The sequence below is a fragment of the Metopolophium dirhodum genome, chromosome 1 (assembly GCF_019925205.1).
Source record: "Metopolophium dirhodum isolate CAU chromosome 1, ASM1992520v1, whole genome shotgun sequence".
In the NCBI taxonomy this organism is placed as follows: Eukaryota; Metazoa; Arthropoda; class Insecta; order Hemiptera; family Aphididae; genus Metopolophium; species Metopolophium dirhodum.
The window spans coordinates 9,792,856-9,809,602 of NC_083560.1; the positions used below are offsets into that span (position 1 = coordinate 9,792,856).

At 27.4% G+C, this 16,747-nt stretch overlaps 1 protein-coding gene across 1 annotated transcript in view; it reads left to right on the forward strand.

The window, feature by feature from the left end:
* The window catches only part of LOC132949155 (uncharacterized), a 53,256-nt gene that overhangs the window by 35,561 nt on the left and 948 nt on the right, over positions 1–16,747 (forward strand). The gene's annotated exons all lie outside the window — the stretch shown is intronic.

Below are 16,747 nucleotides of genomic sequence, written 5' to 3' on the forward strand. Positions count from 1 at the left end.
AGACATTTTTTTAAACACATAATACTATATACTAAATAAATTAAATAAATACAATAAATACAAAATTTAAAAGTACAGTGAATAATGGTAGCTGTGAATATAGGTAGGTACTATCTTATCAAAAATCCCAAAACCTATTAGATTTTGCTTTTAAAGTGTACACAATTTAATACCTTTACAAAATATGCAATATTATAATATACCCTAATACTCACCTACCTATCATTTTTTTTAGATTTTTTTTGAAACATACATATTTCAACGATTTAAGACTTAAATCATTATTTTGAAAGTTATTTCCTTTATAAGTTAGCGAATTTACGTATTTTATTGAGTCACTATTACAATTTGTTTGCTTATTAAAATTACTGTCAAAAAGTATTTGAGTACCATGCAAGTATTTAATAAATTGTTAAAAAATAATATTTAAAATATTCACCAAAAAATAATTTTTCTTATGTATTTTAAATTCAAGTATTTAATACTATTTGTTTTTATCAATTATTAGTTCCTACATTTTATTGGCCGACATATTATTGGTTTTTTTTATCAAACATTTCTTCTTCTTAATATCAGTCAAGCATTGTTTGAGGATTTTGGCAGTGGAATTTAAATTATTTATTTAATAGTATTTAAAAAATATTAATCATAAATCATATGTACTTTATAACTACCCAACCTTTTTTTTTATTGAAACATACGTATTTCAACAAGTTTAGAAAAATGGTGCAAAATAAATTTGCGGAAATCATTATTTTGGAATTTATATCAATCCAAAGTTTGCAAATCTAAGTTTATACGCATACGCACAACACTGTACTTAACTACAAAACTCAGTTCCATAAATTACAGCTGCAAGTGATATATAAATTTGATAACCGTGATATACCAGGCGGCAGTGGCACCAAAATATTTATTAACCTATGAAAATTGTCATAGGTGATTTTAGCAGGTGAGGGATTACCTTTGTCATTCTATATTTATTTTATGAAAATTTGTTGAATAGACAACATAAAAACTATACTTGGTGTATGGTAAGGAATAGGTGGGTGTTAAAATTTTATGTGGAGGTGTCTAGGTAAAAATTTTTTTATAAAGGTGATTTCCTTAGTGTTTCACCTTCTGCGTAATGATGAAAAATTATATTAAAATTAATGAAAATTGAAATATAATTAATTATACATAGGTAATAATATAATTTTCTGCCGTGTAGATTTGTTTTTTTTTTTTTGCTTACAAGCCTGAAGTCTGTATACCTAATTTTATCGAGACGGGCGACACCGTTTTCGACCAAAAACGTGCCCTTCCCTTTTCGGCCGATTCACTTTTCGACCAAATTTAAAAAACGTCGATTCCCTTTTCGACCAAAATCGTACCCTTCCCTTTTCGGCCGATTCAATTTTCGATCTAAACAAAAAGTTTTGTAATATGATATGTAGAATAAATAATTGATATATAATTTTTGTAAAATAGAATACCCATATATTAACATTTTTTTTTTTATTACGATTATTACGATTTATTATATACGATCGGTGATCGTCGACTGTGATTGTTACTACCATAATTATAGTTATATCAGTATAATATGTAGTATGTACCTGCAAGACTGATCGTTATACGTATTGTTGAGAGTCACTATCTTTCTTAATATTATATTATACACATTACTATTAGACTTAATAATTATTGATAAAAATTGTATATTATTATGTTATTGTTTTTATAAAATATTATGCACAGTGTGACATATTAACACAAAACTAATGTTAATAATATATAGGTATTCTTATATTTTATTTTACAATATTTTATTTTACAACATTTTATGTAACTTATACTTTAAATAATTTTTAAAATTATTATTGCCACAATTTTACAAAAATTATATACCAATTATTTTATTTATTTTACATATCATATTACAACAATTTTTGTTTTGGTCGAAAAGTGAGTCGGCCGAAAAGGGAAGGTAACGTTTTTGGTCGAAAACAGCTATGCCCATCGAGACGGCACAACAAATAAAAATATAGTATTCAGTGTTAAAACACACACGAATAAATTATTGTTGTTTTATTAATACAAAAACACTCACATAAAACTAAAAAATATTTGTGGCAAGAGTACTCTAGTACTCTACCTATGAACCACACGTTATAAAATTGTCTCAGACTATTGCTGAATAGCCCGAATAGCCCAACAAATTGTAAAAATAAATGAAATTTCAAACATTTTAAAAATTAAATTTATTAATTAAAATATATCGTCATTTTTATTTTTATTCTGTCTTAAAAATGTACCAAAAAATAAATTAATAATCTCACCAAATTTAAATATATTAAAAGGATGAGAACCACTGGTTAGGTTAGGTATATAATATATATTATATGTAATATAATAATATGTTAGTTTATACACCAGTCTAACAGTAAACATTTCATACACTGACTGTTAATCTGTGGAATAAATGAAATAATATTGTTTGTAAAAGTTATTGAATTATAAAATATATGAAAATGAACTGTATTATTTGAATTACCGAGAGCACTTATACAATTTGTTTGCTTATTAACAGTGTTGTATAACATACTTTTAAAAAGTATTTGAGTACCTGCCTAGTATTTAATAAACTATTAACAATATTCTCCAAAAAATAATTTTTCTTACGTTTTTCCTATTTAAGTTTTAAATACTATTTATTTTCACTATTAGTAAGTATATAGATTTTAATAACTGAATTATAGGTTTTTTTTTATTATCAAACATCCGCACCAATCCACGTTTGAAAGCATGCATCAAATGCTATTTGTGCTTAGTTTCTACACTAATCGAACAGTAACTTTACATACTTACTCCGACCGTTTGTCTGTGGCAGCGGTGAAATTAAAGGTGTTTGATAGATTTCCCCAGAACCTTAATAACATCGTATACAAGAAAATAAGGCTTTCTTTTATAAACCGTGTAAGTAGCTACCTTCATTATACTATGATACGAACAAAATAAATTTAATATATTGAATAAATTCACTTTATAAGTTATAACTTATTACCCAGCATTATTTTTTTTTTGAAACATATGTATTTCAACTAGTTAAGAACAATGGTGTAAAATATATTTCCGGAAATTATTATTTTGGAATTCAAATCATTTCGAAGTTGCGATATTAAGTTTATACGCAAATGCACAACACTGAACTTTACTGCCACACTTATAGAGAAATTTGATTTCTTTACGTATTTTAACAAGTTAATAATGATAGCGAAATCACAATTTGCACATTCAGAGAGTCAAATTATTTCTATAACAAATTAGACTTTGGTATTAAAAAAAAAAAATTAACACATTTTTGACTTAATCAAAATATTATTTATTTGCACCTCATAAACAGTATTATGACTATCTTGTTCTAAATCTTATGATATTATATAGTTATAGTAGGTTTGATCATAATCAAAAAGTATTTGAGTACCTACCTAGTATAGTCAAATACTAGTCAAATACTTTTTGCTTGTATTTTTAATAAGCAATACTATGAAATAAACTAATAAAATTATAAATGCACGATTATTATTTATATTATTATTAATATCAAATAAACCAAATAAAATGTAATGTCAATAATAATGCATTCAACCTATATTATGGTACTTGCACAGCGAAAACACTGTCTTTTATTCAATAACTACCGTTGTTTACCCAGCGTAAGCTATTATAGTAGGTATATATAGCGACTTGAAATTTGGAATAGGGGTTCCTCTAATGCTCCAGATATGCAATTACAATTTTTATTTTAAACATGTATTTCAATGAGTTCATAACAATTATGGTACAAAACCATTTGTGGAAATAATTATTTATTAATAAAATAATTATTAAGTTTGTGATTTTAATTTTTAACGTATACGCACAAGCATAACACTCTACTTTACTGCAACGCTTATAGAGAGTTTTGATTTTTTATTTCTATAAGTATTTCAACGAGTAAATAATGATCAAAATGTGCACAATCAGCGAGTCATCTTATTTCTACAAGGCATTAAACTAGATAAGGTATTGAAAAAAAAAACCACAATTTTGACTTCATCAACATTTTATTTATTTACACTGTAAATGGTATATGGTTGTATAAACATTGTCCACACGCATATTTACACGTATAAACGCAAAAGCGAGCAACAATAAATAAAATTCTACACAGCAGAAAAATATATTATTGTATATAATTATATTTCATTTTCATACACTTTAATATAATTTTTAATCATATGGTGGTACACTATAAGTAAGTCTCCTTTTAAATTGAATGCATTTTTATTGACTAAATATTATTTGGTTTATTTGATATTTTTAATAATATAAATAATAATCGTGCATATATAATTTATATAATTTATTGGTATGCATTAAATGCTAATATAATATCATAATTTCGTAGCTACTAATAAATAAAAATTCAACCCCAGTTTACTCTAAATTCAAGTTTAGTGATAGAATTTACTTAAATTTAGTGATACCTACATAAAAATTTTCAAACAGTGCAGGTGGTACGCAAATATTAAAAGGATGATATATAATATATTATATAATATGTTAGTTTTTACAAAGATCGAATAGGCCGATCAATAATCATACTTTCTTTCACCGACCGATCTGTGAAATAAAAATTATAGCATCTATATTATTTGTAAAATTTATTGAACTACACATTTTATGAAAATTAAAAGTTATATGTCAATACAGTGAGCACTAATACAATTTGTATGCTTGTTAAAAATACTATCAAAAAGTATTTTAGTACCTACCTAGTATATAATAAGCTGATAAAAAATAGTATTTAAAATATTCCCCAAAAATAATTTAATAAAAATATTATGATCAAACCTACTATAGTACTAGTACGATTTTGGTCGAAAAGTGAATCGGCCGAAAAGGGAAGGGTACGTTTTTGGTCGAAAACGGTCTCGCCCGTCTCGTAAATTCTGAAATAATTATTTCCGCAAGTGTTTTTGTACCATTATTGTTATTAACTCATTGAAATACATAATATGTTTACAAAAAAATTGTTGACAATAATATAAAATATACAAAATTAATTTTTAAATTAAAAATTTTGAATTTTGACCTCCTCAATGCATCAACAATACTCACTTTCCAATCGAACAAGATACTGAAGTTGAATAGCAAAGCATTATTTCGACTACTTATCGTGTACGCAGACACAAAAATAAAAAATAAAAGACACACATCAGTGTAAAAAATACATTCATCGTTCCACTTAAAATCTAAAATATTAAAAAAACTAGTAGCTATAGTTAGTACCATGATATGGATCTTAGATTGTTAATTTGCGGTTATAACTAAAAATAATAATATTATATAACTGCGTGAGTTCATCGGTCGATGTATTCAGTTACTCAATCGCAATTACCCTACACACACACAAATAAAATTATTAAAATATAACACAAAACTAATATCGTTCTTCATTTAAATATTTAATTTCGTCCAAATACGAACATAAAATAACTATAAAAAGGAAACTATCTTTTATATTTTTTAGGTTAGGTTCGATTAAATAACTCGTTAAACTACGTAAAACATCAAAAATCAAAATTCTCTATAAATGTGGCAGTAAAGTACTGTATTGTGCTTGCGCGTATGCGTATAAACCTAAATTCACAAACTTATAAACAAACATACAAACATATAAATTCTAAAATAATTTTATCCTCAAATGTTTTTGTACCATTATTGTTGCTAACTCATTGAAATACATGTTTAAAAAAAAATTGTTAAGTTTGAATTAGTCAGGATTTGTTTTTTATTATTCATTTATTTAATTTTGACACATTTTATAATTCGATAATTTATGATAATGATTATTTTACAATCCATTTTCATACATTTTATTCAATAGTTGTATTAAATAATTTTTAATTTGTTTTATATCACAGAATAGTGTTGTAATTATGAATTTGTATAAGGGAGGAAATAGAAATTTATTTTAAACTCATAATACTTAATACTAAATAAATAAAATTCTACACAATTTAATACCTTTACAAAATATACAATGATGGCACCGATGTTGACATTAACCGGCCGCTAAGTTTGACGGCAAATATAATAATAGAAATAAAGTAAAGACTTATGATTCTAATAACTTTATCTGTCTACTTCAAGCATAATTATAACAGATAATAATGTGCTATAATGAATTATATGCGATAATATAATGCGATTTAAATGAAATTTGGTACATAGATAGTTTAGACACTGAGAAAAACCATAGGCTACTTTTTATTACGAAAAAAGGGTTGTAAGGGGCTGAAATGGGCTTAAAGAGGCTGTAAGGGGCTATACTGGTTCAAATTGAAAAATTATTTTTTTGTTGGATAGTTTATTGAGGAAGGTCATAGGCTATATAACAGCACGCTACATTAAATTAATAGAAGTGCTCAAACAGAGATTTGGAGATTTATGATAGAAATATTTGTTTATAAATGATTGCTATTGGTTATAGGAGAAATAATTAATAGAAATAGTATTTATTTATTATTGGTTGCTATTGGTTAATCAGTCAGATCAGGTACAAGCATGCATCAAATCGAATTTTCACACATTGCCTACCAGGGTGGCTGAGTTGCACTTACTACAGTGAGTTACACCAAAAAGGAGTTGAACAATCACAATTTGTTTAAGAGTTGTCATTTTTTACGGGCCACAAAGTGTGCAGGATCAGCTATAGCCTATATTAAAATATATACGTTTGTGTGCAGATCTCTGTGAAGAAGATAGGCTAATTTAAAAAGAGTTAAATTTGGTTTTTATTCGCCGGAATTTAGTACGTTTAGGAGGTTAGGTTAGGACTATGTATTAATTGATTACATTAATCCGCCGTATTATATCAAAATAAACTTGTTATAAATTTGATACTTTAGAGTTAAATCATACACTTACGTACAAATCGCACCAGGTCCGCGATCTACCGCAGGTAGATTGCCTACCTGATAATATACTGCTGCGAATCAGAATTTTTATTCCAGGCATCAGAAAAGTTAAGATAAATTTTGAACACCGTACACCGAATATTAAATAACGAATTGAACAAAGTTTGAGTCATATAGAGTTGGTACATTTAATGGGCAACGAAGTGCACAGGATCAGCTAGTATCAAATAAAGCAAAAAATGTAATTTATTCTTAGCATATAAATGCCAAAAGGCTATTAAAAAGACAATGAGTATGATATATGATGAACTTAATAATACATAGTAAAAAAGTAATAATTATAACAGACTATATTAATAATTAATAATTTAAGTAAATTATAAATTATAAATAATATTTAATGTTATAATAATAATGCATTCCATTTTTTTGTATAAAGGTGAATTCCTTAGTGTTCCACCAACAATCCTTCTACGTAATGATGAAAAATTGTATTAAAATTTATGAAAATGAAATATAATTATATATAGGTAATAATATATTTTTCTGCCGTGTAGAATTGATTTTTTATTATTGTTCTGTAGCCTGAAGTCTGTATACCTAAAATGTTAAAAATTTGAAATTAATCTGAAAATGTGTATTTTATTAAATCTGAAATGTCATTCAGTGAAAATCGCATTTCAATATAAGGTCATAGAACTGAAATATTTAGTGGTACCTCTTAGCGCGAACATACTGTATATTCGTATACTGTATATTCTCGTAAATATTAAATTTCATACGCCAATTTTGTATCAAGAAAAAAACTTTTTATACATAAATTGTTTAAAAAAAAAACTCTATTCGAATATGTAAAAAAATTGTACGTTACCATTTAAAAAAAAAGTTAGTTGTAATGCGCATGCTCGTATCGAAAATGTTAAAAATTTGAAATTTATCTGAATATGTGTATTTAAGTACTATCTGTCATTCAATGCGAAACCCCGTTTCAATATAAGGTCATAGAACTGAAATATTTAGAGGTAACTCTTAGCATGAACATACTGTATACTTGTAATTAAATATTAACAATGTGGTAATTACACTATAATTAGCTTTTAAAAACATATTTTGATCAATCAATTTCATCAGATTTTAAGGGGCGATTGTAATATCGGTCTGTGTTTTTTTTGGGTAAAAATGATTGACGTGTGCCTTGACTTAGCCCGAATAAAAATATACATAATATGATATTTTTGAGAACCATTAGGCATTACCCAGTGGTTAGGTTAGGTTCGGTTAAAGCGATCACATTATATTGTCACTATTACTCTGTGCACGGTTGCATAATAACAAAATATTATTATCTGTTATTATTGTGCTTGAAGTAGACAAATAAAGTCACCGGAATCGTAAGTCTTTACTTTATTTCTATTATTATTCTCGCCGTCAAACTTGGCGGCCATTTAATGTCAACGTCGGTGCCATCAGTAGTTGCCGTGTAAGTCCGCGTAGGTTACGTCGACTTCTGCCTACAGCATCACTCCGCCACATCTCAGGACGTCAGTAGTGTTAAGTTAGTTTAAGTATTATTCCATGTTTTTGTGAGCTCTGTGGTCTTTGCACCAAACCGAGTCGACCTTAGAGACTCCCTCCCCATAACGAGCGTGCACCATCATCATTCCTTCGGTAGGTCTTTCCCTTCCTCCCTATTGTGCTTAGAATTGCCCACTTGTCAAGCATCAGGCGAGGGCACATATGGTTGCCTGTCCAGTGCAATGTTTGGCGTTAGTGGTGACATAGCCCATACTCAAAAACATAAATAGTTCTCGGGCTCCACCGAGTAGCCCTTCAGGTATCCCCTACTTAGGGCGATCTCAAATACAGTGTGATTGCTTATTAACAGTGACACGTTATTGTATAAAAATATTTTTAAAAAGTATATGAGTACCTTTGTTTTTATCAATTTAATACTGTATACATTTCACTAACAAACATATATTATGGGCATTGTAAGCATATATTTCATTTTCATTTATTTTATAATTCAATAGTATTAAAATTTATATACTGCCAGATGTATATGAAAATACTATATATTTCAATTAGCTAAAACTTTAAAATTAAGTCTGATCGCCAAATTCTGACTTCACCATCGTATTTTTATGCTCTACTACATAGGTACGTTAAAAGAAGAATATCTTTAGTCATAACACTGATTACACTGTAAATAAATAATATTTTGATGAAGTCAAAATTGTATTTTTTTTTAACACCTAATATAGTTTAATGTTTCGTAGAAATAAGATGACTCGCCGAATGTGCAAATTGTGATCTCGCCATCATTATTAACTCGTTGATATACGTAAAGAAATAAAAAATAAAAATTCTCTACAAGTGTGGCAGTAAAGTACTGTGTTGAAAATATAAATTCCAAAATAATGATTTCCGAAAATGTTTTTGTACCATTCTTGTTATAAACTAATCGAAATAAAACCATAAGATCATAAAACTGAAATATTGAGTGGTACCTCTTAGCGTGAACACACTGTATATTTGTAATTAAATATTAACAGTGTGCTCATAATCACACTATAATTAGCTTTTAAAAACATATTTTGATCAATCAATTTCATATGATTGTAAGGAGCGATTGTAAAATCGGTCTCTGTTTTTTTTATATAAAAATTATTTAGTTGAAAACTCGGCCCGGGTTTTTTTCAAGGAAAAATGATTAAAGTGTACCTATACTCGGCCTGAATAAAATATACATATGATATATTTGAGAACTATTCAGCATTACCCAGAGGACACCATGGGTGGCCTTTTTTCATTAACCACAAAAAAATTAATTTCATTTTCGTATTATTATTCATAGTATGAAATTCGTTATATAAATGTAAAATTGTGTAAAAATGTAAGTTATATGTTCGGTGTTAAAAATTTAAAGTAAAATATATTTGCAGATTAAATTATTTCGTGCTTAACTATTATATTTTATTGGGCAACATTTTTGGGTCTAGTTTAAGACCGACCTTTTTTATTAGGTATGTTTAATTTCCGGGCCTAGTTTACGTTCTCTCGATAGTAAGCTATATTGTATTAGGGAGATCATTTTTTCTAGAATCCGAGGTTTTTTCAGAGGATTTTTATTTCGCAATTCGCCATCTGTATATTATGGTTCAGTGCATTTACTGTAAAACCATGTATAATAAATAATAATCATGCAAATATACCGACATAAATCATTTTGTTGTAATGTAGTCTGTACTCTATGGATAATGGAAAATAGAAATTAACTTTATGATTATGTGTATGGATCAAAAAATACACTTGGGGGGGTGGGAGCCCACCACGGTAACTCCAAATTTATTTTTGAGAAATATTTTTGAATGTTATCTTAATATTATTTTTCATAACAATTATAAGTACCTACATTAAAATAATACGAATTATTCACAAATATCCTAAAAATTGCTCAAATATGCACTTTTCCTAGAATATGCAAAAATTTGCTAATTCAAACTTTGAATGAATCAAACATTGAATTAAAAAAATTCTAAGAATCATAATTTGAATAAATTAAATATAAAAGCAAAGGTGATCATTCTTAAAAAATCACACTGTATATTAAATAACTTTATAAATGAATTACATTTTATGTTAAAATTAATAAATTGTAATAAATATGTATCACAATAACGAAAATCTTCTAGATTTTAATTTACTTGTCAAAATTATCAACAATCTACAGATTTATTAAAATCTAGTACATCGGCTTCTTCTTTTTCAGTTGCAATAACCATTAAATCACATAACCAGCTGTTATTTCTCATAGTTAAACGTAAGTAATTCGTCACACTTTTCAATGTCGAAAAAAAGCGTTCATTGGAAACTATACTAACAGGCGATGTTAAATGAATTACAACAACCTGTGAATGTTTTTGTACTAATAAAAGAACAATAATTTATTTGTGTGTTTTTATATGATTTAACCCTGAACACTACATTATATTTGTTGCGCTGTCTGAGTATACATAGATACACCTATAAGATTTTTTTGGTAGACAACGGTAGTTATTGAGTAGATACCTAGGTATATTTTGGCTTAAGGACAAGATAGTGTTTTCGCAAGAGTGTTAGTACCATGTAGGTAAATGGTTGTATAAACATATACCACACGTATATTTACAGGTATAAACGCAAAAGCGATCAACAATAAATAAAATTCTACACGGCGGAAAAATATATGATTATATATAATTATAAATTATTTTCATTCATTTTAATATAATTTTTCATCATTTGATGGTACGCTATAAGTCAGTCTCCTTTTAAATTGAATGCATTATTATTGACATTAAATATTATTTGGATTATTTGATATTAATAAGAATATAAAAAATGATTGTTCATTTATAATTTTATTAGTATATTTTATAATATTGCTCATTAAAAATACAATCAAAAAGTATTTGAGTACCTAGCTAGTATTTTATAAACTCATAAAAAATAGTATTTAAAATATTCCCCAAAAATAATTTAATAAAAATATAAGAATCAAAGCTAACCTAACCTAACCTAAAAAATATACTATACAGGTTGATTAATATACAATTAAATTTATTTTGTTTGTATCATAATATAATGGCGGTAGGTACTTACACGGTTTATAAAAGAAAGTCTAATTTTATGAGCGTAATGCGTTTGGACGAATTTTTAAAAATTGCCATGTGTTTGGGCAATTTAGCATAATGTGGTTGGGCGAGTGATTTTAAAACATTGTAATGTGTTTGGGCGACCTTTTTTTTAGTATATTAGGATGCTGTATTTTATCAATCAATTTCCCCTCTCATTTTGACAGACTTGGGACTGTCTGAAGTAAAAATATTATGTAAATATATAATAATAATATTAAGTTAAAAATTATAAAAATAGTTATAAAATTAAAAAAAAAATATATTTGTTTTTTTAAATTTTTTTTCCTGGGAATTTTACGCCCATACGTTGTATATAATCTAAAATCTTAATTTCACCTGACATATACTTATCCCAGCTCGTTTTTAAATATTCTTGTTTTTCTAATATAACTTTTCGTCGAATATTGTAAATATTTTTATTTATAGCATTACATTTTGTGTTAGTTTCTACTTGAATTTGTTGTAACACATTAATTACTTGATATACATTTGGATGCGATGAATAAAATTAAGAATTATAATGTGCATGAAATGATTCGGCTCCATTTGTTGTGTTTGGATCATTTTCAGGTTTTCTTGCCCATAAATAAGGAGGAAAAATAGTATCCTCTGTAATATATGTATCAAGTATATAATCTGAAATTCAATGCTATTTTGAGTTTTTGGAGCAATTGACATAAGTTCAATAAAACCATCGCCTACTTCGTTGGGTGGTAAATATGGTAATCCAAAAAAATATTTAAGCCAAACACCAAGTTCGGAATTGGTACCATCTTTAGATTTTTATCTTTTATACTGCTCGCTCAAACACATTATAAGAAACTCGCCCAAACACATTACTTTTATTATGAGCGAAAAAAGGTAATTCGTCCAAACGCAGACCGCCCAATTTTATTGTATACAAATGTTACAAAGGTTCTGGAGAATCTATTCACCCTCAACCACCCTTCATTTTACATTTTCACCCCTGCCACAGATAAACAGTCTGTTAGTATGTTAGTAAGGTTACCGTTCGATTAGTGTAGAAACTAAGCACAAATTTCATTTGATACATGCTTTCACTATGTAATATTAAGTTCATCATAAAGATTTACAGTCGGTGTAAGAATATAATATTATTGTTCGGCTGGTGTAAAATCTAACCTATTAATATATTATATATTACACTATATACCAGCGATTTTAATCCTTTTAATATATTTAAATTTAGTGACATTATTTACGACACATTATTTATTTATTTTTTGTTACATTTTTAAGACAAAATAAAAATAAAAATAATGATACTTTTTAAGTAATAAATTAAACGTTTAAAATGTTTGCAATCTCATTTCTTTTTACAATTTGTTGGGCTGTTCGGCCTATTCGGCAATATTCTGAAACAATATTATAACATGTGGTTCATAGGTAGAGTATTCTTGCCACAAATATTTTTTAGTTTTTGAACAAGTGAAGTACGACAATCTGTGAGTCTTTTTGTACTTATAAATAATTATAAAATAAATAATTTATTCATGTATTTTTATTTGTTGTGCTGTCTGAGTAAACTTAGGTATACGAGTTAGATTTTTTTATTAAACAACAGTAGTTGTTTGGTACCTACCTAGTTATAATTTTGTCTTATGGACGATACTACGAGACAGTGTTTTCGCATGTGTGAGTACCATGTAGGTATATAGTTGTATAAACATAATATACCACACGCATATTTACATTAATAAATGCAATAGCGAGCCACAATAAATTTAATTCAAATCGGTCAGTTCCCTACCGTACCAAAAACCTTATAGTACAATCCTACAGCTACAGGCCTCAGTGGCCGGGTTTAAGCCAATAAAAAAAACAATTCGACGCAGCTGAAAAATAAATATTATTATCTATATATAATTATATTTCATTTTCATAAATTTTAATATATGCTCACGTTAAGGCTCATTGATATGCAAAAAAAAACGTAATTTGTTCAAGTGGTACATGAACATTTTAAAAAACTGTGTAGGTGGTAAGCGAATATTAAAAGTATGAGAACCACTGGTATATATTTTATAGTATGTCTATTATACTTAGTATATAATATGTAAGTATTCACACCAGTCGAACAGTAACATTACATTCACACACCGAACATTAATCTTTGGAGTAAAATGTTAGTATCTATATTATTTGTAAAAATTATTGAGTTATAAAATGTATGCACATGAAATGTATTATATTATCTATGACGTGTATTACAGTGAGCACTAATACAATGTGTTTGCTTATCAACAGTGACACATAATTGTATAAAAATACTTTTAAAAAGTATTAGAGTACCTATTATACCTAGAATTAAATAAACTGTTAAAAATTAGTATTTAAAATATTCCTCAAAAAATAATTTATTTGATGTTTTTTAAATTTAAGTATTCAATACAATTTTTTTTTTTAACAATTAGTACCTATATTTTACTAACCGCCATATATAATGGGCATTGGGAGCATATATTTCATTTTCATAAATTTTATAATTCAATGGTTCTAAAAAAATATATAATGCCAGGTGCAAAGTCGTCAGCAGGAATTTGTCAAGGGTTGGGAAAAATATTTTCCTTTTTAAATTTTTTGTCTCACTATCCTATTTGTTATAAAATATTTTTGTGACATATTTTCTTATATTCTATAAGGAATGTAAAAATATTTATGAATTATACGTACATAGTTAGTTAAAACTTAATCTTACAACATTAATTTAAATGAATTTTTATGTAATTTTACATACAATTTTTTGATGATTTTAAATTTAAGGTCATTTTTGCATTTAAAGATTTATAGAACATTTTGAATTTTTTTCTAATCATCGTTATAAACTAGTTGAAATACGTAAAGAAATAAAAAATAAAAATTCTCTATAAGCGTAGCAGAATCTAAAGCCTAACCTAACAGAATTTTAAAGCAAATTCTAATAGGTTTTAGGATTTTTGATAATATAGTACCTAAATATAATATTCACAGCTAACACTCATCACTGTACTTTCAAATTTTGTATTTATTAAATTTATTATATTAATTTACTATTTAGTATTATCAGTTTAAAAAAATGTCTATCCTCCCCCTCATACAAATTCATAATTACGCCACTATTCTGTGATACAAAACTTTTGTAAAAGTTAGTGAATTATAAAATGTATGAAAATGGAATGTAAAATAATATTTTTTTAACAATTAATGAATAATAAAATGTATGAAATTGAAATTTATGAATAATATAATACAAGAAATTCTGACTAATTCAACCCAGCATAAGATATTATAGGTACCTATATAGCGACTCGAAATTTGGAACAAAAACATTTGGGAATTTATATTTTACAACACAGTACTTTACTGCCACACTTGTAGAGAATTTTGATTTTTTATTTCTTTGAGTATATTAACGAGTTAATAATGATGGCGATATCACAATTTCCACATTCAGTGAGTCATCTTATTTCTACGAAACATTCAACTAGATTAGGTGTTAAAAAAAACACAATTTTGACTTCATCAAAATATTATTTATTTACAGTGTAATCAGTATTATGACTAAAGACATTCTTGTTTTAACGTATCTTTGTAGTGGAGCATAAAAATACGATGGTGAAGTAAGAATTTGGCGATCAAACTTAATTTTAAAGTTATAGCTAATTGAAATATATAGTATTTTCATACACACCTGGCAGTATATAATTTTTTTTAAACTATTGAATTATAAAATGTATGAAAATGAAATATATGCTTACAGTGCCCATAATATATGTCGGTTAGTAAAATGTATACAGTAATATTTGATAAAAATAAAGGTACTCGTATATTTTTAAAAAATATTTTTATACAATAACGTGTTAATGTTAATAAGCAATCACATTGTATTTGTTGTCGCCCTAAGTAGAGGATACCAGAAGGGCCATTCGGTGGAGCCCGAGAACGATTTATGTTTTTGAGTATGGGCTATGTCACCATTAACGCCTAATATTGCTCTAGATAGGCATATATCCTTGCCTGATGCTTGACTGGTATGCCGTATGCAATTCTACGCACGGAGGTTGGGAAAGATCTACCGAAGGAATGATGATGGTGCACGCTCGTTATGGGGAGGGGGTCTCTAAGGTCGACTCGGTTTGGTGCAAAGACCACAGAGCTCACAAAAACATGGAATAATACTTAAACTAACTTAACACTACTGACGTCCTGAGATGTGGCGGAGTGATGCTGTAGGCAGAAGTCGACGTAACCTACGTGGACTTACACGGCAACTACTGATGGCACCGACGTTGACATTAAATGGCCGCCAAGTTTGACGGTGAGAATAATAATAGAAATAAAGTAAAGACTTACGATTCCGGTGACTTTATTTGTCTACTTCAAGCACAATAATAACAGATAATAATATTTTGTTATTATGCAACCGTGCACAGAGTAATAGTGACAATATAATGTGATCGCTTTAACCGAACCTAACCTAACCACTGGGTAATGCCAAATGGTTCTCAAAAATATCATATTATGTATATTTTTATTCGGGCTAAGTCAAGGCACACGTCAATCATTTTTACCCAAAAAAAACACAGACCGATATTACAATCGCCCCTTAAAATCTGATGAAATTGATTGATCAAAATATGTTTTTAAAAGCTAATTATAGTGTAATTACCACATTGTTAATATTTAATTACAAGTATACAGTATGTTTATGCTAAGAGTTACCACTGAGGTAATAAAAAAAAAACAACTCACATATTAACATGTATAAATGCAAAAGCGGGCCACAATAAATTAAATTCAATTCGGTCAGTTCCCTACCATCCTAGTACCATACTATCATAGTAGTATCATAGTACCACCCTTCAGCTAATGGGCTCAGTTGCTGGACTTAAGACCAATACAATTTAAAAATAAAAATATTCTACACAGCCGAAAAATATATTATCTAATATATAAAATTCTCGTGTCACAGTTTTCGTTGCCATACTCCTCCGAAATGGCATGACAGATTTTGATGAAATTTTTTGTGCATATTCAGTAGGTATGACAATCGGCTAACATCTATTTTTTATACCCCTAAGTGATAAGGGTTGTCCAGAAAAAAATAAAAGAAGTGCT